This window comes from Hyla sarda, chromosome 2 (assembly GCF_029499605.1).
Source record: "Hyla sarda isolate aHylSar1 chromosome 2, aHylSar1.hap1, whole genome shotgun sequence".
NCBI classification, from domain to species: domain Eukaryota; kingdom Metazoa; phylum Chordata; class Amphibia; order Anura; family Hylidae; genus Hyla; species Hyla sarda.
In genome coordinates this window covers 375,929,981-375,953,413 of record NC_079190.1, presented here as the reverse complement: position 1 = coordinate 375,953,413, position 23,433 = coordinate 375,929,981, and the positions used below count along the sequence as shown (strand labels likewise).

General features: G+C 40.0%; 1 protein-coding gene and 1 long non-coding RNA gene across 5 annotated transcripts in view; one reads left to right on the top strand and one right to left on the bottom strand.

Moving 5' to 3' along the window:
- The window catches only part of RAP1GAP2 (RAP1 GTPase activating protein 2), an 882,491-nt gene that overhangs the window by 343,078 nt on the left and 515,980 nt on the right, over nt 1-23,433 (top strand). The window lies entirely within an intron of this gene.
- Nucleotides 6,334-22,525, bottom strand: LOC130356647 (uncharacterized). Of its 2 annotated transcripts, XR_008888956.1 has the most exons (7): nt 22,442-22,525; nt 21,706-21,782; nt 21,423-21,627; nt 21,152-21,313; nt 18,690-18,855; nt 10,821-10,976; nt 6,334-6,723 (listed from the first exon to the last, which is right to left on the bottom strand). It is a non-coding gene; the product is annotated as an uncharacterized LOC130356647 (long non-coding RNA). The 2 variants fall into 2 exon arrangements; XR_008888957.1 differs by lacking the exon at nt 21,152-21,313.

Below are 23,433 nucleotides of genomic sequence, written 5' to 3'. Positions count from 1 at the left end.
ACCCAAAATAATGGTGACAAAAAAATCTCTCCCAATACCAGTGAAGATGGTCATAATTAATCATGAAGCATATAAACAGCATTTTAAGAAGAATAAATTGGATGCAAATATGCGACCAGGTACATGGTTTATACAGTATGAACAAGAAGAACCAGAAATATAACACCCAGATAGGCCCCAATTAGTAAACAGAGAGTAGAAAGTATAGCGCATATATATATGTATGAATGTAACATCAAAATGAAAATCGAACAAGAAAATTTGGCCACAACCAATAAAAACAAAACTTACCTGGAAAACTGTGGCAGAGATGGAGAGGACCATGGGGAGCCTCTTGGAGGGAGAAAGGACGAGATCCTCCTAAAAAACACAAAATGAAGAAATACATAATAAACAAACATTAATAAGTGATCAATAAAATCAGCCTACAGTAGTATAAGCACACAGTGGAGGTAATGTACCAATGAAAAGAAAAGAAAAAGAATTAGAGAATAATTATAAACAAGCATATGGGTTTTTTAAGTATATGGGAAAAATAGAGTATTATTGGATTACCCCTAGGGGCAATCTCTAGGAAAATTGAAAATTAACCCTCCATATACTGGTCTTGACCAGGTATGGTGATTTTTATATTGCCCACACCTGTTACTTGCCCCAGGTGAGTTTAACCCCTTAAGGATCGTTTTTTTTTTCCTTTTTTGCATTTTCGTTTTTTGCTCCTTGCCTTTAAAAAATCATAACTCTTTAAATTTTGCACCTAAAAATCCATATGATGGCTTATTTTTTGCGCCACCAATTCTACTTTGTAATGACGTCAGTCATTTTGCCCAAAAATCGACGGTGAAACGGGAAAAAAAATCATTGTGCGACAAAATTGAAAAAAAACGACTTTTTGTAAATTTGGGGGCTTCCGTTTCTACGTAGTACATTTTTCGGTAAAAATGACACCTTACTTTATTCTGTAGGTCCATATGATTAAATTGATACCCTACCTATTTAGGTTTGATTTTGTCGGACTTCTGGAAAAAATCATAACTACATGCAGGAAAATTAATACGTTTAAAATTGTCATCTTCTGACCCCTATAACGTTTTAATTTTTCCGTGTATGGGGTGGTATAAGGGCTCATTTTTTGTGCCGTTATCTGAAGTTTTTAACGGTACCATTTTGCATTGATAGGACTTATTGACTCATTTTTAAATGATATAAAATTGACCAAAAATGCACTATTTTGGACTTTGGAATTTTTTGGCGCGCACGCCATTGACCGAGCGGTTTAATTAATGATATATTTTTATAATTCGGACATATTCGCACGCGGTGATACCATATATGTTTATTTTTATTTACACTGTGTTTTTTTTTTATTGGAAAAGGGGGGTGATTCAAACTTTTAATAGGGGAGGAGTTAAATGATCTTTATTCACTTTTTTTTTCACTTTTTTTTTGCAGTGTTATAGCTCCCATAGGGATCTATAACACTGCACACACTGATCTTCATCATTGATCACTGGTTTCTCATAAGAAGCCAGTGATCAACGATTCTGCCGCATGACTGCTCATGCCTGGATCTCAGGCACTGAGCAGTCATTCGGCGATCGGACAGTGAGGAGGCAGGTAGGGGCCCTCCCGCTGTCCTGTCAGCTGTTCGGGATGCCGCGATTAGCCGCGGCTATCCCGAACAGCCCGACTGAGCTAGCCGGCCACTTTCGGTTTCGCTTTTAGCCGCGCGGCTCAGCTCTGAGCGCGCGGCTAAAGGGTTAAAAGCGCGCAGCGCCGCGATCGGCGCTGCGCGCTATTAGAGGCGGGTCCCGGCTTCACTATGACGCCGGGCCCGCCGTGATGTGACGCGGGGTTACTGTGTAACCCCGCGTTATATCAGGAGAGCAGGACCAAGGACGTACCGGTACGTCCTTGGTCCTTAAGGGGTTAAAGAACCAACACATGCTTGAAACAATCTTATTTTTCCACAATTTTGAAAGGGTGACAATAATTTTGTCCATCCCATTTTTGGAGTTCGGTGTGACATTATGTCAAATTAGCTTTTAGTTTTAGGTTTAGTTCCAATACACACAAAGGGAATAAACGTGTATAGCAAAGCGTGTTACTGCAATCCTTTTCTGTGAGAAATACTTCATTTTCTTGAAAAATTTCAGGGGTGCCAACATTTACGGCCATGAATGTATTTTGATAATTCTGTAGCCATTTTGTGCTGCACAAAAAGAAAATAAATATTCATTATTGTCCTAATCATGTTAGTAGAAATCAGTAAATCTTTTCTGGCTTGAGGGAAAAATGTTTTTCTTTTCTTGTGGAGCAAAGTTTAGCCTCAAATCATAAATGTGAGATATCCATTGTAGCAGGAACTGTGCATGTGCCTGGAATAGCAGCTGGAGTCTTCGGCAAGTGTCATCTGTGCTATTCGAGCTGTAGATAGAATGGGATACTTAGAAATGCACCCATCAGGAGGTGAGACCCATAGACATGTTCTCCGGAACTGAGAAATGATTAGCTCTTGGCCTGTGTATGGCACAGTGAGGTGCATGTGAAAGAGGCCTAGCAGCCCATGAAAGAGTTCTGGTTCTGAAACTAGCCCTGATGTTTATCTGTCTTTTACCGTAAAGAACATATAAAATTCTATCTCAAATGTTTTAGCAGAAAAATTACATGGTTTTCAGGGCAAATAAAGACCAGAGCATTTGTAATTGAACGCATTAAGGTAATTTTTTGTGCATTTCTTGCTTTGCTGTTAGGCTACACATAAATAATACACAGTCCTAAATAAGAAAAGTCATTTCATGTGGACAAAGGAAAGTATTTCAAAAATGCCTTATAAAGTAGAACTTTTCCAGAAGGGAAACACTTGATCCTGACTGCTACCTATTGGAAGTTGCATTCCTTCAGTCAATGTTTGACTCTCAATGAGCCTTGAAACATGACTGGGGATTAGATGCAAAGCCAAAATCCTTTCCACAAGGCAGATTTACCCATCTGGGAGATATTCTGGCTTGGCATACAATCCCCAGTCTTGTTTTTAGACTCCAGGGTCAAACATTGACTTGAAGGGATGTTACTTCCAATAGGTAACAGTGAGGAACAAACTTTCTTCCTCCTGCAGTGGAGCTACGTTTCACTTTTTTTTTCTTATGGAGCATTTCATGTATTCATTTTGAGTATTGCAGAAATATTGCCCAAAAACTTTTGCCATACTGACTTGTTATTGTAATGTCCGTTTGTCTGTGTTTTGCATTTTTCTTCTTTGGGTCCTGTTCAGACATTAGGTTTGTGTCTGAACAGTTTCTGTGTTTATTTTCCCTGGTTTGGGAAGAGTAAACCCTTCAGCACTGGAAGGATATATAAGGCCTCTTCAGGTGCTGCTCTGGGTTGGCATTATGTTCACTATGTCTGTCTAGGCACATGTATCCTGAGTTTTAACCATGATTATCTGTTCTGTTTGATATCTAGATTTTAACTTGCCTTGTTTTAGTACCTTTGTCGGATTTTAGTATTCTTGTTTTGTTTGTTCTGCTTTGTGTTGCCTAGTCCGTGTTTACCCTGTGCTTTTGTCAGTCCTGTTTTAACCTTGTCTGATTCTTGATTTCCTAGGATAGAATCCTGTTCTGAGCCTTGTGCTATCCGTCTATCTAGGAGTAAATTAGCCTTGTGTTTGTACCCGTGTTTGCTTGTATTTAGGATTTTTGTTTCCTCCTAGCCTAGTATTCTGATCACTCTGTGGAGTGTGCCCACTAGCAAGGAGCCTATCCTATTATATCCTATAATTGGAGTGGGGTATCAAGTGTGTTCCTTGTTTTGAGTCCAATGTGAACAGTGCTTTTGATTTCCTGACTGGTTTAGTGTTCTGACATTCAGTTAACCTGTTCATCCCCTGCATCTTTTGGTTTTGTCTGCTTTCTACTTATCCCCATATCTAGTCTTGTTCATATTATCATATCTGCCGTTTATCTTAAACCTGTTTTCTGTGCTGTATGTTAGTATGCTATATCCTGCCTGACTTGTTTCCCGACATGTATAGTTTCTTTTGTTTGACGTTTATGCCCATGCACTTTAGCACAGGAAGGGACCGGCGCCCAGTTGTCATTCACCGCTAGGGTGTCTAGGCAAGTAGGTGTGAGAGTCGTCTAAGGGACAGCTTTAGGGCTTACTTCTTTCTGCCCCCTGTTCATGACAGTTTTGTGTTAAGGTCCTTTTACTTGTTCAGAATACTTAATACTGGAGGACCCCACTTGTACGCATATTGTGCAGACATCCCATCAATTATAATGGACACTGTATAATGCATATTTTTTCCTGTGGTGGTACTGCAGAGATATTAAACACTTAATGCAAGGTTGGTTAAAGTCCCAGGGGGAGTATACTCTGTGATGTGTTAATTGTCAGGGGATCCATCAAACACATAAATATTTTCCAAAGCAAAACCCCTTCAATAATAAAATGAACTTAAATAATTTTTTTTAACTAAATTTCATCTTCTCGTTTATTTGTTAGAAAATGGAATCGTTCTCTTGTTTTCATCTTTTAACTGTTAACGGTGTTATAAGAAAAGCAGTAATAAGTTTTTCCTCTTGCTTGGATTTTTATATACATGGCCGTCTAGTATGCGCCTGCATAAAAAAAAGTAAGAAAAAAGTGCAAGCAAACTTATTGTGTACTCCAAAACTGAAAACATAACCAAACCTAAAAAAAAAAACCCCAAACAGTTGATAGTATCAAAATTGTATTTATTTTATTTATTATTGTTTTTGCACCAAAGTTAACCATGTCCCCCCATAAAATACACGGACACGTGAGACATCATTAAAAAAATCACTGGTAGATGATCACGAGAATTCATAGGTACATAAACAAACACATGCCCTGGAAATATGATTTAAATATGAGATTTCTAAAGATTCTTTTGCATCCTGCTATAGGCAAGTACTGTCTTTGTTCTGTTTTTAAACCCCTGCTGTTCAACCACTGAATATGTCTTTCCAAATAAAGAAATTCAAATTAAAACAAAAAAGTAGGCCACCGGCAAAGTTAAAAGAGCTTTCCTTTTCCTCTTTTATAATGGGATAATTGTAAGAGTAGTTATCAAAGAGTAAGCGATTTACTAAATAACATAACAAGGCAATTATCTAAGAACTGTAAGAACTGGTCCAATAAGTTCTACCCAGTAGCTATTATGAAGAATGTTATTAAAGTAAAGAGATGTAGCTTCATCCATATATGATGATATCCTTCTTACTCAGGTCCATAAAGTTGTTCGTAGGTGGCAGTGTTGTCACACTTTGTAACTGAATGGATAAGAAAGCAACATTTACAATTTTTCTGAGCTCAAAAACATTGTTTCTCTTTTATGTTCTATTTATTATTATTATTATTGCTGTTGAAATTATTTATTTATATAGCGCCCTTGGTTCCAGGGCACTTTACATATTTCTCCTGGAAGTTAAAACAAAATTTCAGGTACAGTAATATATATCTGAAAAGGAAGGGACAGGGGAACACTTGATATTGACCCTTAGAATTAAATTAAAAATGTGCAACAGCTGGAGGCACACTGGTTGGGTAACACTGCTTTAAAGGGGTACTCTGCCCCTAGACATCTTATCTCCTATCCAAAGGATAGGGGATAAGATGTCTGATCGTGGGGTCCCACCACTTGGGACCTCTACAATCTCCCTGCTGCACCCTGCATTCATTTAGAGCATTGGGTGCAGCGCCGGAGTGCTGAAGGCTCATGACGTCACAGCTGCGCCCTGGTCGTGATGTCATAGCCATGCCCCCTTCAATGCAAGTCTATGGAAGGGGGCATGACAGATGTCACACCTCCTCCCATAGACTTGCATTGAAAGGGCACAGCCGTCACTTTACAAGTGGGGGGGCGTGACCGGAGTTCGCTCCATGCATCGGATGTCTGGGGTACCACAACCAAAATCATGGGGGTCCCCAGGGGCGTGACCCCCCACGATCAGACATCTTATCCCCTTTCCTTTGGATAGGGGATAAGACATCTAGGGGTGGAGTACCCCTTTAATATACTTCCACTTAATATGCATTACATTAAAACCTGATGAATTGGCCATCTCTTCATCATTATCAAAAATAAAAAAATATTAAATTTATGATATTTTTTTGTTTTTATAGTATGTTTTTTTTGCAAGAAAAATGTTTCTACAAATTGTCCAAGTTGATAAAGCCTTTTTGCAAATTAGGTCTCTATAATTTCTAGATAAACATTCCTAATGATAACTACTGTTCTCGTAGTAAAAAATCTTGATGTATGTGGTAGATAAAAAAAAAATTGTTACTAATACAACCATTCTGTTTATAAACTTTATTAATTAAAACTCCCATACAGTTTTGGTCTGTTAGGCCTCTGTGCTAGCATTGTATCCAGTAAAGTAAATAATGAAGGTATAATTCCTGTGTGCTGTAAATGGTGACAGATGGTGAACTCTGAATAAAAGTCTTAAGGGACTAAACAGGTGGTTTAGTTTCCAAGTCAGTGCTCTGGGTGCACCCAATGGTGAGGACAGCTCCTGTGTTGTCATGGAAAGACACGTCAATGACCGCATGACAGCTACAATAAGGCAATCTGAAGAAAAAAGTCTTCTACTTTCTCGGTCTAGCCTCTTGAGTATTCATGTTTATTATTGCTCCAGCTATAATAAATGTTGAGTTCCTTGCAAACTAATCTCAGCTTATTCACACGCGCTTCTGTATAAGGAAGATTAGAAATAGCAGTAAAGATGTCCGTCAACCTTTAAGTAAATATGTGGAATATAAAGTTCACTTATAAGTCATGTAGTCAAAATTAATTGCAAATGCCATGTCTTATTGATATTCTGATTTCAAATACATATGTTTTTTATGCTTTTAGATTACATTTAGGATATAAAAAATAGTAACCACCAAATAATGTATAAATATAATATCATGGATGTCACAGACAGTATCAAGACTTACGTGCAGTCTTATACAGTCTACAAATATAGGGTAACTGGTGGGGCATGTGCCCCAGATGCTAAGTGGGTAGAGATTTGTGACTCTGGCACCTGCAGCAAAATGTTATACTAATGTGATTTCATGATAATTCATACTCTGTTGGCAGCAGACTCCCTTTATATGACACAGGAAAGCAGGCCTGTCACCAAGCAGCAACACGGCCAAGGTGTGGGAGGCTGAAATGTTTAAAATGACGCATCATATGCTACAATATGCAAAACATTAGGAAGTAATAAAATTCTACATTTCTTAAATTCTATCATCATCTAATACAGAATTTGACAACTAGAGTCGCACCTGCTATAAACAATTTTCATGCTTAAATCAAGTTTTATTAAGAATTTTAAAGTAAAACAATACTGAGTTCTGACTCCTGAGTCACAGGACCATAAGTAGAAACAAGTAAACAGAACACCAACAGAGAAGTAATAGCTGAAAATGTCTTTCCACCAGTGAATGCATGAGAATAATTATAATTTGCATATGTACATGAGGGGGCACATTGTGAAGGGACACGGAAGAAACAGTATGGCATAGCTGAGTAAATATACATTATGTGTGTGGCATAGAAAGGAGAGCAATTTTAGGTAAAAAAGAGACCAAAGGAGTAAGGAATGGATTGGAAAGAAGACTCTTCTATCCTAGACACAATAAACTATTTTAGCTGGGAGTATTCAACCAAGAAAAAGGGACATTAACCCCTTAACGACAATGGACGTAAATGTACGTCATGATGACGTGGCACTTAAAGCACCATGACGTTCATTTACGCGCCGCCATGACTGCGAGCATCAGGCGGGTGTAAGCGTCATGCGCCGCAGGTCCAAGCAGCTATCAGCAGCGGATATCCGCCATTAACACCTCAGACTATTAAAGTGTAAAAAATGAAAGTAAAAAAGATTTTTTTTTAAAGTTAAAAAAATTTGAAAAATCCCCTCCCCCAACTTCCATAACGTGTAAAAAGAAATAATTAATACACATATTTGGTATCGCCATGTGTGTAAATGTCCGAACTATTAAAATATAATGGTATTGGTGCCGTACGTTGAACGTCGTGAACGTAAAAAATAAAAAAAATTGCTAAATTGCTACTTTTTTGTCACATTTTGTAAAAAAAATAAAAAAATTTAAAAATGAATAAAAGTTTTATAACCACAAATGTGGTATCGATAAAAATTACAGATCACTTTGCAAAAGATTAGCCCTCATACCGCCGCTTATACGGAAAAATGAAAAAGTTATAGGTCATCAAAATAGAAGGATTTTAAACATACTAATTTGGTTAAAAAGTTTGCGATTTCTTTTTAAGCGCAACAATAATAGAAAAGTACATAATCATGGGTGTCATTTTAATCATATTGACCCACAGAATAAAGAACACATGTCATTTTTACTATAAATTGTACGGCGTGAAAACGAAACCTTCCAAAATTTGCTAAATTGCAGTTTTCTTTTTAATTTCCCCACACAAATAGTATTTTTTTTGGTTGCGCCATACATTTTATGGTAAAATTAGTGATTTCATTAAGCAGGACAACTGGTCACACAAAAAACAAACCCTCATACTAGTCTGTGGATGAAAATATAAAAGAGTTACGATTTTTAGAAGATGAGGAGGAAAAAACGAAAATGCAAAAATAAAATTGGCCTGGTCCTTAAGGTCAAAATGGGCTTGGTACTTAAGGGGTTAAAGGACCTAGCTTGTAGATCTGTTGGTGAAGGGAGAGGAGACCCTGTGAGTAGATTTTAGAATCTCAGATCATAAGCTTCCTCTGTCCTAAAAAGCAATAGACAAACAAGGAGAGCGCTCCTAGTGTGATAGCGTAATGTAAAAGCATAGATAATAGACAAGAGAACTTGCTCATCAAGTCTAGTTGTACTGCGACCAAGTACAACTATGGTGAAGGCGTGAAGTGACCCTGCAACGGGCGAAGAGCGGCAGCTGCTCCTGGACACACAGGCGAAGAAATTAAGCGGATCCCTCCAGGGAACAAACCAGGATAGAGGCAGCGCACAGGACTTCAAAGGTAAAATGGTTTATTTACCCGGCATGCAACGCGTTTCGCTGGATAACCAGCTTCATCAGGCTGATGAAGCTGGTTATCCAGCGAAACGCGTTGCATGCCGGGTAAATAAACCATTTTACCTTTGAAGTCCTGTGCGCTGCCTCTATCCTGGTTTATTCTGTCCTAAAAAGGTGTCTGTATGTAAACTTAGTATTAAAAATAGTTTATAACCCTGATTTTTGGCCGTTTTTTGTCAAAGGGGCCTTTGGGCTCTCGATGGAAAAGTTGCTGCCAGAGATATCTGGAAGTGACTTATTTCCCTTTAAAACCCTTTCCACCTGATATAGAGAGCACTGTGTTTAATATTGCATTTGGTTTAGTTTAGTTGAATTTTAACATGACAGACAATTTGTTGCAGTTATCAATTTTGTTATGTATTTCGAGGGCTTTATAGGGGTATGCCAGTATTTCCCAAAAACAATATATTGCTGGGGCCTAAGAAATTTTTTCCAAAAAAAGGTATGTTGACCTACCCCCATTCCCCCACTAGCCCTTGCATCCCCCATTCGGCTCCTTCTGGTCCCCCAATTCTTTTGCCCACTTCCAATAAAAGCGCTCAGAGCAGGATTTGCCTGCTCACCCAATCACTGGCTAAAACAGGCCCAGCAATATGTGAATTTGTGTTAAATGCCAAATAAGGACCAGATAATTCACTACATGCAGTTTCTAATGCCCATCCATCCTTATCGATCACTCGTAATACACATATATAATATCAATTGTCAAAAAATTCTAAATCCTAAAATTGGTTTTATTAGGGAATAAACTGATGCCCTTAACAAAAGAAAAAAAGAACAAAAACAGTTACCATTCAGATATGTCACGAAAGAGCTCTGAACCATAACTGACTTGTCTAATATGGTAATTTTCCACTTGGTTTACAAAGGCATATATAATTGATTATGTTATATTCAATAAATTATTTATAAATTATTCACACACACATGTTCATCTGAGCTCAAAGAGTAGACTCCATAGTTGAAATGACATTTTTGTATATATGCATTTAAAAAAAAATTGGGAACACTTTATAAACTCTGGAAAAAAAGTATTGTGCTTTGATGCACAATTCTTATATATAACACTAGATACATCTCAATTCAGAGTTTTAATAAATACATAAAAAAATCAATTAAAAAAGCCAATGTCAAGATTATGTTAAAGGGGTACTCCCGTGGAAAACTTTTTTTTTTTTTTATCAACTGGTGGCAGAAAGTTAAACAGATTTGTAAATTACTTCTATAAAAAATCTTAATCCTTCCAGTACTTTTTTGGGGGCTTTATACTACATGGGAAATGTGTACTCTTTTAAAATGTGTCTTCTGTCACAACCACAGTGCTCTCTGCTGACCTCTGCTGTCCATTTTAGGAACTGTGTAGAGCAGCATATGTTTGCTATGTTTCTCCTTCTCTGGACAGTCCCTAAAATGGACAGCAGAGGTCAGCAGAGAGCAATGTGGTCATGACAGAAGAGAAATCCAAAAAGAAAAGCATTTCCTCTGTAGTAATCAGCCCCTAAACAGTACTAGAAGGATTAAGATTTTTTTTATAGAAGTAATGTACAAATCTGTTTATCTTTCTGGCACCAGTTGATTAAAAAAAAAAAAAAAAAAAAAAAAAAGGAGTTTTCCATAGGAGTACCCCATTAAATGAATCATAGGGAACAAATATTTTTTTGTAGGGAGTATATAATTCTGCTTCACACCATAATATTTGTTATTAACATACCAGATTAAAGCGTACCTGTGGTTTCGAGTAACTTTTTATGATAAGCTATCATGTTTCTGTACAGTGTGTGAGGAGTAACACCATTTCTGGCTATTATATAACTTGTATATGGCATTTTTCACCAAATGTCTGCTCTGCAGGCTCCATCTTTACTTTTCAGTTGTCCCTGAACTAATAAGTAGTGTTGCTCGCGAATATTCGCAATTCGAATATTATTCGCGAATATCGCATATTCGCGAATTCGCGAATTTCGCGAATATAGCGCTATATATTCGTAATTACGAATATTCGTTTTCTTTTTTTTTTTTTTCTTCACAGTACACATCACAGTGATCATCCCTCTCTGCTTCCAGCTTGTGTGGTGTAAAGAAGGCTGTAATACTACTGTGTGAGACTGGCGTGCGAAAATTCGCATATGCGAAAATTAACATATGCTAATTTTCGCATATGCGAATTTCCACATATACTAATTTTTGCATGCGCGTATTTTCGCATACGCGAAAATAAAACGAGAATATAACGAATATGCGAATATTCGCGAATATATTACGAATATTCGTCCATATATTCGCGAATATTCGCGAATTCGAATATGGCCTATGCCGCTCAACACTACTAATAAGTAGAGAATAATCTTTATAAGGCTCATATACACCGCATACACAGAAAAGGGGTACTGTACAGTTAAAGCTAAATAAAGTGAAAATAAGGTAGAAAATAAGACATAAAAAAAAAACATTGCGTGCATATAAACTGATACTGCATCTTTATTTATTTTTTTCCATTCTGACAATCCATGCTAATGGTGTAAAACTGTATATGGGCACATTTAAATAAAAAAGATATATACAATTATAGTCAGTTGTTAATTTAACATGAAAAATATAGTATGATGATAGTTGAAATATCTGTTGTTGAATAGCATTTACGTAATGAAATCTCAAGTCCATCCTGTATACAACAGTCAAAATCTGATTTCTATACTGTAGTTTATAGGTCAGCAGTGATTGTGAATGTTTTTTTAAAGAGGACCTGTGGCCAACCCCCAAAAAGGAGATTGCATTATCATCAAATAGCTTAGGGTGTCCTGATCACACACCTTTTTACAGTCTCTTGATGAGCTTCTGTTCCCCAAATATGAGGTAATAGGTGATGGGTGATGGGATGGGAGATAATCAGGTGATGGGCGGTGGTCTGTATTAGGCATACATGCCCCTCAATGTATAACATTCACACCCCTGACAATATAATCCTGCCCATTTCCTCATTCACACCCATATTTTACATTTAAATTCACGCCCATTTGACTGATTCCCTGAATTACCAGACAAAATATAAACCTTCGTATCTCAGGAACAAAGGAACATATCATGAAACTGTAAAAAGGGGTGTGATCAAGGCACCCTCAGCTATATAGTGACAGTAAAATCTTATTTTTTTGGGGTTGGTCTCAAGACCACATAAAATACACATATAATCTAGATATAACAAAATTATGATATGCCTTAAAAATAATTGTATGTATCTAAAAGGGTTTGCACCAGACCTGCTTGACTTGCCTTGCTTATAATGCAGTACATACATTTGGACTATATTAGCTGCTGTAGAAAGTCAAAAATTAAATCTACAGTGCCACAGAATGAAGAATCGGTCTCATTTTTCACTTTTAAAGAAGTGACAAGTGAAGGTGATAAATCTAGTGTTGTGGGAGGAAATTGGAATGATGATTCACTACAGAAGGAAAATAGCTTTACATGGTAAATATTCAGGTCAGTTCTTTTGTTTCATACAGAATCATCTCATACAAGGTGCTAGAGCAATTACAGCAGCCATCATGTCACCTCTGTCCTATCGCCTACGCTTGCTTACGTGATATGTCACATACAAGGTTTATGCTATAACTAATAAGAAAAATTTGGTTGTCTGTTTGTTTTTAACTTATTTACTTCATGTAGTTCAGTCAGACTTGGGGATAAGTAGCTGATCGCAGGGGGTCTGACTGCTGGGACTTCCTGCGATTTCCGAGACCCCGGCTCTCTCATTGAGAAACGCATGTTGCCTACTGGTAGACGCCATGCGCACCATTAATTTATATGGGAGTGCCGATGATGCTGAGTGCTGTACTCAGGTCTTTTCATCGCTCCAATAGATATCAATTGAGCATGTGCACTCTGCAGCACGTGCTCCTCACTGAACGCTGGGTCCTGTCTCGGACATCGATAGGGGTCCCAGCAGTTGAACCCCCTGCAATCAGCTACTCATCCCCTATCCACAGGATAGGGGATAAGTTAATGTTTGCTGAAGTTCTCCTTTAATACGCTGTTATTCCGATGTAAAGCATTAAACTACAGTGCTATCTGCATCAGAGCTCCCAATTACCATGTGCGAGTTATACTCCTTGTGAATTACTGGAGGAACCATTTGACCCCTTCAACAACTTAAAACCAAGATGCAACTGTAACCTCTGCACCCACCAATGTTTTACCTGTGCTGTTACCTATCTTGTGTATATTATGTTTAATATGCCCATAGATCTGCCCACAAATGAGCAAACACTTGTCTGTTGGACGATTGCATGGTATTTATCTGCTGAAAAAAATTCCCATTCTTCGCCAATACATCACCCTCCCTGTGAAAAAGGGAATGTGCATCAGACAAATAATAGAAGTAAAGGGTCGCACCAATGATTCAGCAATCATTCATGTAGCCCTGCCCAATAACCATGTCATGTAAATTTTTAAATGAGCAGCAATCTTGTTGATTGGGACTTGCATCGGGCAGTAGTCTGCCCATGTAATACCACCCTAGGTAACATTGGAGATACTCCCTCAATGCAAGTATATGGGAGAGGGCGTTACAGCTGTCACGCCCGCTCCCATAGACTTGCATTGAGGGGGCGTGGTCGAGACGTCAACAGCGTGGTGCAGCAGTGATGTCACGAGCCTTCGGTGCTGCACCCGACACTCTAAACAAATGCCGGGTGCAGCAGGAAGATAGAGGGGGTCCCTTATAAGATGTCTAGGGGCAGCGTACCTCTTTAATTGATCGCCAAAGTTCATTTGTAAGATTTACTTATATTCATATTTGGGCAAATGTCATTTAAGAAAATACTTGGGTGGAAAACACTGTATAACATTGATATTCCAGATGGATTAACTCACTTTATTGCAATCTATAAAAGCAGTTAAGTATTTTATGGCTCTAATATGATCATTCTGTAAAAGGTCATCTCCACTTATTCAGAATATTTCTCAGCCATGGGCTTTAATAAATCAATTCTTCATTTTTTTTTTCTTGAGCAGAGATTCAGTCTATCTTCTAGAGTCATCAGACTCATTGTAGATTTTCTTTTTAAGTCTTTTTTCAGTATTTTTGTCTACATCTTACTAGGTTAAAGTTTTACGTTATTTACTGCCAATGTAAATGTTTTCAGCATTTACACAATGGTATGGAATTTCTGATCTGAAAATGATTTACATTATATATGTCTTCTTATGGACATCTACTTCAAGAATTAATAAAAAAAAACTCTTCTTGCAGCGCTTAAATGCAGATCAGTTTAAGGGTGCATTCCTACCTGGCATATACGCAGCATATTTCACTCTGCGCAAAATTTACGACAGCAGCGGGAAATACGCTGCATATTCCTCGCTCACTATACACACAGTGCTTTCCATGTGTGCAGTGAGTTTTGGATGCGGAGCCGTGCGTCACAGTCATGCCGGCACATGGCCCCGCCTCCAAACCTCACTACACGCATAGGACTGCCGCCGGAAAGCCCTGTGTGTATAGTGAGCGAGGAATACACAGCGTATTTCCCGCTGCTGCCGTAAATTTTGCGCAGAGTGAAATACGCTGTGTATACGCCAGGCGGGAACGCACCCTAAGGGTGCCTAAGGGTGCCTGGAGCAGACGTGACGCGCTGGAGATGCCGGTGTGGGAGCTTCTCTCGCGGTGTGTAGAGCACTGCTGACGGCGCTGTCTGGGGCATGCCTACCTTCCATGGATGCGGCCAATCTTGTTGAAGAAACCTTACCCTTCCCTCTGATAGTAACTGCTGGAAATGGCCGCTGTTATAAGCTGAGACTCCCTACACAATGGCTCACAGAACACACCAAAAGAATGTGGCCATGGTGGCTTCACCTATAGAGAAGGAATCAGCTGGGAAAATTGACAAATTTATGCAATCACTCGTGCTGAAGGCTAAACACAAGGATAAGAAGGAGAAAGAGGGCGTGAACCTGTCTTGGATGAATCGGCCACCAGTGTAACCTCACAAGAGGGTAGGAGAGAGGCAAGGGAGGAGGCACCTCAAAATCAGATGCTGGTAGACATACTGGTAGAAATCAAAATGTGCAATAGAAGACTGCGGGAGCTTAGCCTCCAGGTTGGTCACTTGACCACAGACATCTCTCTTATAAGAGAAGATGCTAACAACACCAGAACCTGACTTTTAATGGTTGAGCAGCAGATCTTTGATATACAGGGTAAAATTGACCAGCTGAAGTAAGAACTGTTGGATCTCAAGAAAGACAATGAGGACCAAAAGTGTAAACTATCTGACCTGGAGGATCGCTCCCAAATGGGGCAATATTAGACTGGTTGGTATGCTGGAGAGCTCAGAGGGCAGAGATGCTATACAATTTTGTGACACGTGGATTAAGAACACATTCAGCCAACTTGCTCTTTCTCCATTATTTAAAATTGAGCATGCACATCGTGTTCCAGGCAAGGCTCCCCCTGGGGGTTCCCCCCCCCCTGCTCCCTTATCTTTAAAACTCTCCTTTTAGCAGATCGAGATGAGAGCAAGGGAAGCAGATCGAGATGTGAGCAAGGGAAGCAAAGGAACTGACATATAATGGTAATCATATTTCTCTATATCCAGATTTCTGCAAGTCAACACAACTAAAACGGGCATCATTCAAGGAGGCAAAAAAACGAATGGAGGCAGCAGGAATTCGCTACTCCCTACTTCACCCAGCTACACTGAGAGTCATACATTAGGACTCTACTCATTTTTTTTTCAAGGATGTGTGTAATGTGACTAGCTGGCTAGACTCCATTGGGTTATGATCCTGTTATATTCTTTATGTTAGTGGGTTGGGTTGGGAGGAGGGTTGGGACTTGGGAGGTAGAGGCTGTAGGTGAGAGATCTGGATGGGCTAGTCCTTGAAGGGTCAGTGGAGGGGGCTACTGGGAGGATATGGGTGGGGCCACCGGCGAGTTTTGGGGGGCTTTTTTTTCCCTTTATCTTCTATTTAGGCTGGGATGACAAAAAATATTATGTGGAATGTAAGGGAATGGGGGATTGAATAAAAAAATGTGCAGTGTTTGACCAGATAACAAAACATCTCCCAGCAATAGTTTCCCTTTGTCGAGACCCATTTAACAACCAAAACTGTGCTTAAGATCAGGAAAAAATGGGCCTCCCAGGAGTACCACGCGATGGTCCCTGGATGCTCAGCAGGGGTGTCTGTTTTTATTTAAAATAAGGTAAACTTTACGGCTAAAACTAAATTAATAGACCAAAGAGGCAAATTTATTTTCCTCCACGGTACATTAGATAAGGTGGAGCTGGTGCTGGCATTCGCATACGTTCCTCCCCCATTCTCCCTAGAGGTATTGTTAATTATGGTTAATTTCTTAAAAGACAAGAGGGAACTTCCCTTGTTTCTAACCTATCCAAACCTGGATAGGAGGAGTCAGGGTAAGTGTCCCCCTCCCTCTAATACCTTGCTTGCTAGATTCATCGATGAGATTGGGTGGGTAGATATGTGGAGAACTTTGTATGGGGAAAAGTCACAGTTCACATATTATAGTTCCTCACATGACTCAGTCTGTAGGATGGACCTTTTAATCTGTAACCATCAGGCTAAAGGGAAAGTCAGGAAAATTTCCACCGACCCACGTTCCATCTCTGACAACGTATTGTTAGCAGCAGATATAGACCTGGATGTGGGAGGAGCATCTCATGTAAGGATTTTTAAACTAAACGCCCATCGGCTCTCCATCATCAAAAAAGATGATGGAGATCTCATTGTTCTGGCTGAATAATAAGGGTTCAACTAGTCCTCAAGTTATTTGGGACACCCTAAAGGCATTCCTTAGAGGTGACCTGTTTGTTGAGAGGAAATCTCAAATAAATAAAAAATCATTCAGAGAGAAGGAGGCTCTCCTTCATGTAGACGTTAAGAGGTTGGAGGATCAATTGGCCAAGAGTGGCGACTCAAGTCTGTCAGCATCCCACAAGGAGAAGCAGGAAGCCTTACAGCACAAAACCAGATCTTTTTTTCTGGCCATGGGTATTTCATAGAGGGAGGTAGGCCTAGCAAATTTTTAGCTGGTATGATTAACCCCTTTACACAAAATCAGGTACATGTACATGGTGATTAGGGATGACTTCCCGCTACACCACGTACATGTACCTGATGGAAATAAAGTGTTAAAGCGCCGCCGGGCGCTGTGACAGTTTATTGAGCTCGGCTGTGCTGCACAGCCGAACATCCCTGAAGCCGGCCAGGGATTAATTGCAGCAGTCCCCGGCCGGCGATCGCTCATATTGGTCCGTCAGTACAGATGGACCAATAGCAGGGATCTGGCAGGGGTCTTCTCCTTCCCCCTCTCCTCCGTTGCTTCACACAGTTAAGAGATCGGTGGTGAGGGGGGCCCCGTCGCAGGAGGCCACCTGCAGCACTTCGATCCTTAGTTAACCATGTAGACGCTGTGGTCACTGTGACCGTAGCATCTATTAGGGTAACAGAAGGAGGGAGCTCCCTCTGTCACCGATCGGCGCTCTGCAAAGTGAAAGTAGAGCACCGATGGTTGCCATGGTTGACAGTGGCCTCCATTGTCATGGCAACAGATAAGTCTTTACCTAATGTAGTGACTGATCTATCCTATGTCTCTGACAGACATAGGCATAATTCACTGGAGTACAGATGTGTACTCCATTGAATTATGTGTATAATAGTAAAAGAAAAAAAAGAAAGGTAAAATGTGAAAAAAGTGAAAAGTAAATTAAAAAGTAAAAAAAAATTGTGAAAAATAAAATAAAAAATATGAAAAAAATAATAAAATTATAGATTTTTTGAGATATAGTCAAATACAGAGTGCTTACACGGCCACAGAAAATAAAAATTTATTAAAGGTAGTGTGCTTTCCACTTGGTGAACTTTTGCACAATTCATCACAATTGAAGAAGGGTGAGTTGATCTTGTATGAAAGTCTGATATTACTGAGATTCCAGTTCCTGAATTCAAAACATTAGGCGCAATGGGAAAATGAAATAGGCCCCATGGTAGATTCCCAATGGATAGAAATACTCAAAAATGTTAGTGACATTTCTATTAATTTTAACTATAGATGTATCCAATTAAAAATGTGGGGCAGTTGAAATTGTGTAATCACCACCTTGCAAATGGGGGGAATATAACTGGATTGACAATTACTCCGTTCTTGCTAGTGGTGTGAGCCACTTTTATTACACATGGACCATGGAACATGGAGAGATGTAGTAACAGAAGATTGGGCAACAAGCATTTAAAAGGAATTCAACAACAGGATCAGGCAGATTCACATATAGCTGGCACCAAGACCAGTTTGTTGTCTAATTGGCTGGGCACGGGCACCCTTCCTTATGTGCATACACCACCCGGCATCCCTGACAGAGACTCGTTGTGGCGGTGGCAGCTGAAAGAAACACTGGATGTGGCTGAATTTCTTTGAGGTGCAGCCTCAAATGTTTTATTATGACTGACTTCACGTCATATATTCTGTCTTTGGATTGTACTGTGAAGCATAGCCTCTCTATTCACAAACAGCCTCTAAAGCACTGAGTCTGCATTGGTTTATCCTTTGTCCAGTTATGAGAAAATTGATACTCACGTTAGTTGCGACATTTATCCAGTTTTCAAGCAATGCTATTAAATGGAACATGAAGGGCCAATTTGCTGTAATGTATTTTCACTCAGATCACCACCTGCTATGATTGTTTCTTTTGGTGGCTATTACCTCCATTTACTGCTGGCTTTTTCGGCAGGAACACAAATACCTGACACATCATATAAAAATTAGCTGCATTAAGGAGACTAATAGAGACAAACTGGACTTTTATGACGCAACTCATATTTAGAAGTTTTCTTTTTACTTTATTTTTAAGGTTATACTTGTTTCAAACTGTTTATGTAATATATATATATATATATATATATATATATATATATATATATATTGTGTCAGTTCTCTCCAATAAAGGGCTACTCCGGTGGAAAATGGCTCCAGAAGGTTAAATTGATTTGTAAAGGACTTCTAGTAAAAAATCTTAATCCTTCTGGTACTCATCAGCTGCTGTATACTACAGAGGAAATTGAGTTGTCCTTTTCTGTCTGACCACAGTGCTCTCTGTTGACACCTCTGTCCGTGTCAGGAACTGTCCAGAGCAGAAGAGGTTTGCTATGGGAATTTGTTCCTACTCTGAATAGTTCCTGACACAGACAGAGGTGTCAGCAGAGAGCACTGTGGTCAGACTGGAAAGAACTACTCAACTTCCTCTAGAGCATACAACAGCTGATAAGTATTGGAAGGATTAGGATTTTTAAATAGAAGTAATTTACAAATCTGTTTAACTTTCTGGAGCCAGTTGATATGAAAAAAAATAATTTTCCACAGGAGTTCCCCCATTAATATGTGGTTGTGATGCTTTTTTGTAGACTCTGGTTTATTAGGTTATTGACAAGCATATACAGTATTTTGTAAGTTTCATCACCAAGAATACAGCTTACTGTTATGTTCTGTTAAGTAAATTTTTGCCATATTAATAATAATTCTCCGGTATCCTGTCCTCTGTGTATGTATTCAAGTCTATGAGTGCTGTGTTTAGGCCAGTGATTCCCAACCGGGGTTCCGTGGAACCCATGGGTTCTGTCAGGCACTGCCATGGGGTCCGCTTAGCTCTGGTGGAGAAGATGGCAGGTGCCGGCAATTCTTTTTTGAATCTCCCACCCTGGCTTGCGCGCCTGTGAATCATGGCAGCGCAGGGGGGAAAGGGAGCCTGCGTGCGCATTGCGTGTACATGCGCACTGCGCACTCAGCGTCCCCCTCCCCCCTTCGGCACCATTAGTGAAGGGGATAAATGCAAATGGGGATGGTGCACCTGCCCCGGACCATCTTCCCAACCCCCACCCCATCTTCCCGGCCCCCGGCCCATCTTCCCGATCCCCCACAGAAGGAAAAACAGCTCAGCTTAATTAAGGTACATCTCACCTCTGTCACCCCTGTCAACCCCCCTTTGTCAACCCTCTGTTACCCCCTTTCACCCTTGTCCACTTTTCTGTCATCCATGTCCACCTTGTCCGCCCCGGTCACCCATGTTGACCACCCCTCTGACCACCCCCCCAGTCTACCCCACTATCACCTATGTCCAACCCCCACTATTCACCCCTCTGTCCCTTTGTCACCCCTGTCCACTCCTCTGTTACCACCTTGCTACTCCTGTCCACCCCTCTTTCACCCCTATGCCCCCTGTCACCCATGTACACTCTTCAACACTCATGTACACCCCTCTGTAACCCCCTATGCCCCCCTGTCACCCATGTTCACTCCTCTACACCCCTCTGTCACTCATGTACACTCCTCTACACCCCCCAACACTCCTCTGTTACCCATGTACACCCCTGTGTCGCCCCTACTCCCCCTGTCACCCATGTACACTCCTCTACACCCCTCTGTCACTCATGTACACTCCTCTACACACCCAACATCCCTCTGTTACCCATGTACTCCCCTCTACACACCTGTCACCCATGTACACCTTTCTGCACCTCTCTGTTACCCCTATACGCTCCTGTATTCCTCCTCACTTGTAATGGGGGAATCTGGAAGCTGATGCTAGAGCCTAAAAGTGCAGAGCCTAATAGGTTTGTTTTGCGGTGAAGTATTGTGGCTGGAAGAAATCGTCATAACGGCCTGGACCAGATGGAAAAGAGAAGGGAACAACGCTGATTTTAGAAGACGTCACTGTATAAATCAGCACTGTAATCTACATACTCACAGATAAAGAGATATTGTTTCCCTTTTCTTTTGCTCATCAAGTTCGGTAGGGGTTCCCCGCGATAAAAAAAAAAAAAAAAAAATTCCAAGGGATCCCAGTCCTGATTAGTGATGCATGGAGCTAAAGAATTTCTGTCTACATAAGAGCTGTTAGAAAAAGAATGTGAGATCATGGATAAATCCAATAAAAAGAGAGGACTTCCCGAGAAGCGCCAGTCGGGTAGTCCTCTCTTTTTATTGGATTTATCCACAATGTCACTTGCATTATCCAGCTGACCTTGGCCATCTGAAAAGGATACCGTAGCTGCTGACCTTCGTTCCTACAGCGATTCTACGTGCCTGCTGAGGTGTTGTGCCCTGAGCACAACACTATCTGGTAAGCCTCCAATCTCATATGTGCACCTTATCTCAATTTTAGTTGCCTGCACTAGGAGCGCACCTTTGTTTTTTCTTTTATTTATCTAACAAGTAGAAAAAGAATGGCTGCGATAGTATCCTACAAGTCATGGCCCTTAGGACCTGGGTAGCAATATCTAAAACTATGATGGTGGCCAATTCTCTTCTATGTACCTTCTTGGGATGTATCCATTAAGCTTGTTGTTTGTCATCTTCAAATGTCGACAATACAGAGAAACCTGTCAGGTTTAAAGTGTTGTCTCATCTGGACAATCAGTCCTATATCAAAGCTGTCCAGAGATCCGCTGGTCTAGACATGTCCTGCTGCTTGAATACCACACAGTCTTTGCCGGGAAGGGTTCAGGTGATCACACTAATACTGCAACCATTTAAATAAGTATTCTTTCAATACAATGCAAGGCACTTTAAAAAATAATTTAAAAAAATACATACTCACCTGCCCTGAGTCCTTGCAGTTGTCTTTCCAATAGTGCCAGGTCCCAGCTGCTTACTGCTCCCTCTGTTCTGTCAATCCTGAAGGAAATTCCAGTTTAGTCACTGGCTGCAGTGGTGATCTGCCTCAGCCCGGGATTACCTAAACTGGAAAACCCACTTGGGGAGATTTATCAAAACCTGTGCAGAGGAAAAGTTGCCCAGTTGCCCACAGAAACCAATCAACTTGCCTCTTTCATTTTTAACAAGGCCTCTGCAAAATGAAAGAAGCAATCAAATTGGTTGCTATAGGCAACTGGGCAACTTTTCCTTTGCACAGGTTTTGATAAATCTCTGAGTCAACTCTAAAACATTTTGTATCACAAGAGTACCCCTTTAATCAAGGTTTACACTGGGATCCTCAGAGGGAGAACTGCCAATTGGAGAAATATCACTTTCTGACTTTATGATGTCTACATGTCATAATGGGGTGTAAGGGTTAGTATACAGATGTTTAGCTGGAAAGTCTAGATCTCCATACCTGTTTACAATCTCACTTTCTGTACAATACAAATGAAATAACTTATAATATATTAATGAAGCCAGTAATGCAACAGTAAAGGACAAGTGTTCCAGTAGCACACATGGCAAAGGTCATAATGGATCTGGTTTTTATTTCCCTTAGCTTTTCATGACCCATTAGTTAATTCTACCATCCATTAATTTCTTGATAATGAAGATAATTGAATAGAGTTGTTTACCCCTAGAAAATAGAATGGGACCAACTGGAGCTGGGCCCCTCTCTCCAAGGGCCAAATAGCAGCTGCATGGTCTGCCTCTATGATGGAATGCCTTTGGATGCTGCAGTCCAAACTGGGCAAAACAGCATTGTTGCTGAGTTGCCCATAGCAACCAATCAGATCGCTTCTTTCATTTTTGAAAAGACCTCTGAAAAATGAAAGAAGCGATCTGATTAGTTGTTATGGGCAACTTTTCCTGTGGACAGGTTTTGATAAATTTCCTCCTGTGTTCCCACTTTGTGCTGACTAATATTTTGGTGTAAATATATTTTATAACCCATATTAAGTTTGCATAGATATACAGTAAATTTTTCAAGAAAATGAAGTATTTCTCACAGAAAAGGGTTGCAGTAACACATGTTTTGCTATACACATGTTTATTTCCTTTTTGTGTATTGGAACTAAACCAAAAAAGGGAGGAAAAAAAGCAAATTGGACATAGTGTCACACCAAACTCCAAAAATGGGCTGGACAAAATTATTGGCACCCTTAACCTAATATTTGGTTGCACACCCTTTGGAAAAAATAAATGAAATCAGTCACTTCCTATAACCATCAATAAGCTTCTTACACCTCTTAGCTGGAATGCTGGACCACTCTTCCTTTACAAACTGCTCTAGGTCTCTCTTATTGGAAGGGCGCCTTTTCTCAACAGCAATTTTAAGATCTCTCCACAGGTGTTCAATGGGATTTAGATCTGGACTCATTGCTTACCACTTTGGAACTCTCCAGCGTTTTGTTGCCATCCATTTCTGGGTGCTTTTTGATGTACGTTTGGGGGTTATTGTTCTGCTTGAAGACCCAAGATCTCGGACGCAAACCCAGCGACACTGGGCTGTACAATCCGTTGGTAATCCTCAGATTTCATGATGCCTTGCACACATTCAAGGCACCCAGTGCCAGAGGCAGCAAAACAACCCCAAAACATCATTGAACCTCCACCATATTTTACT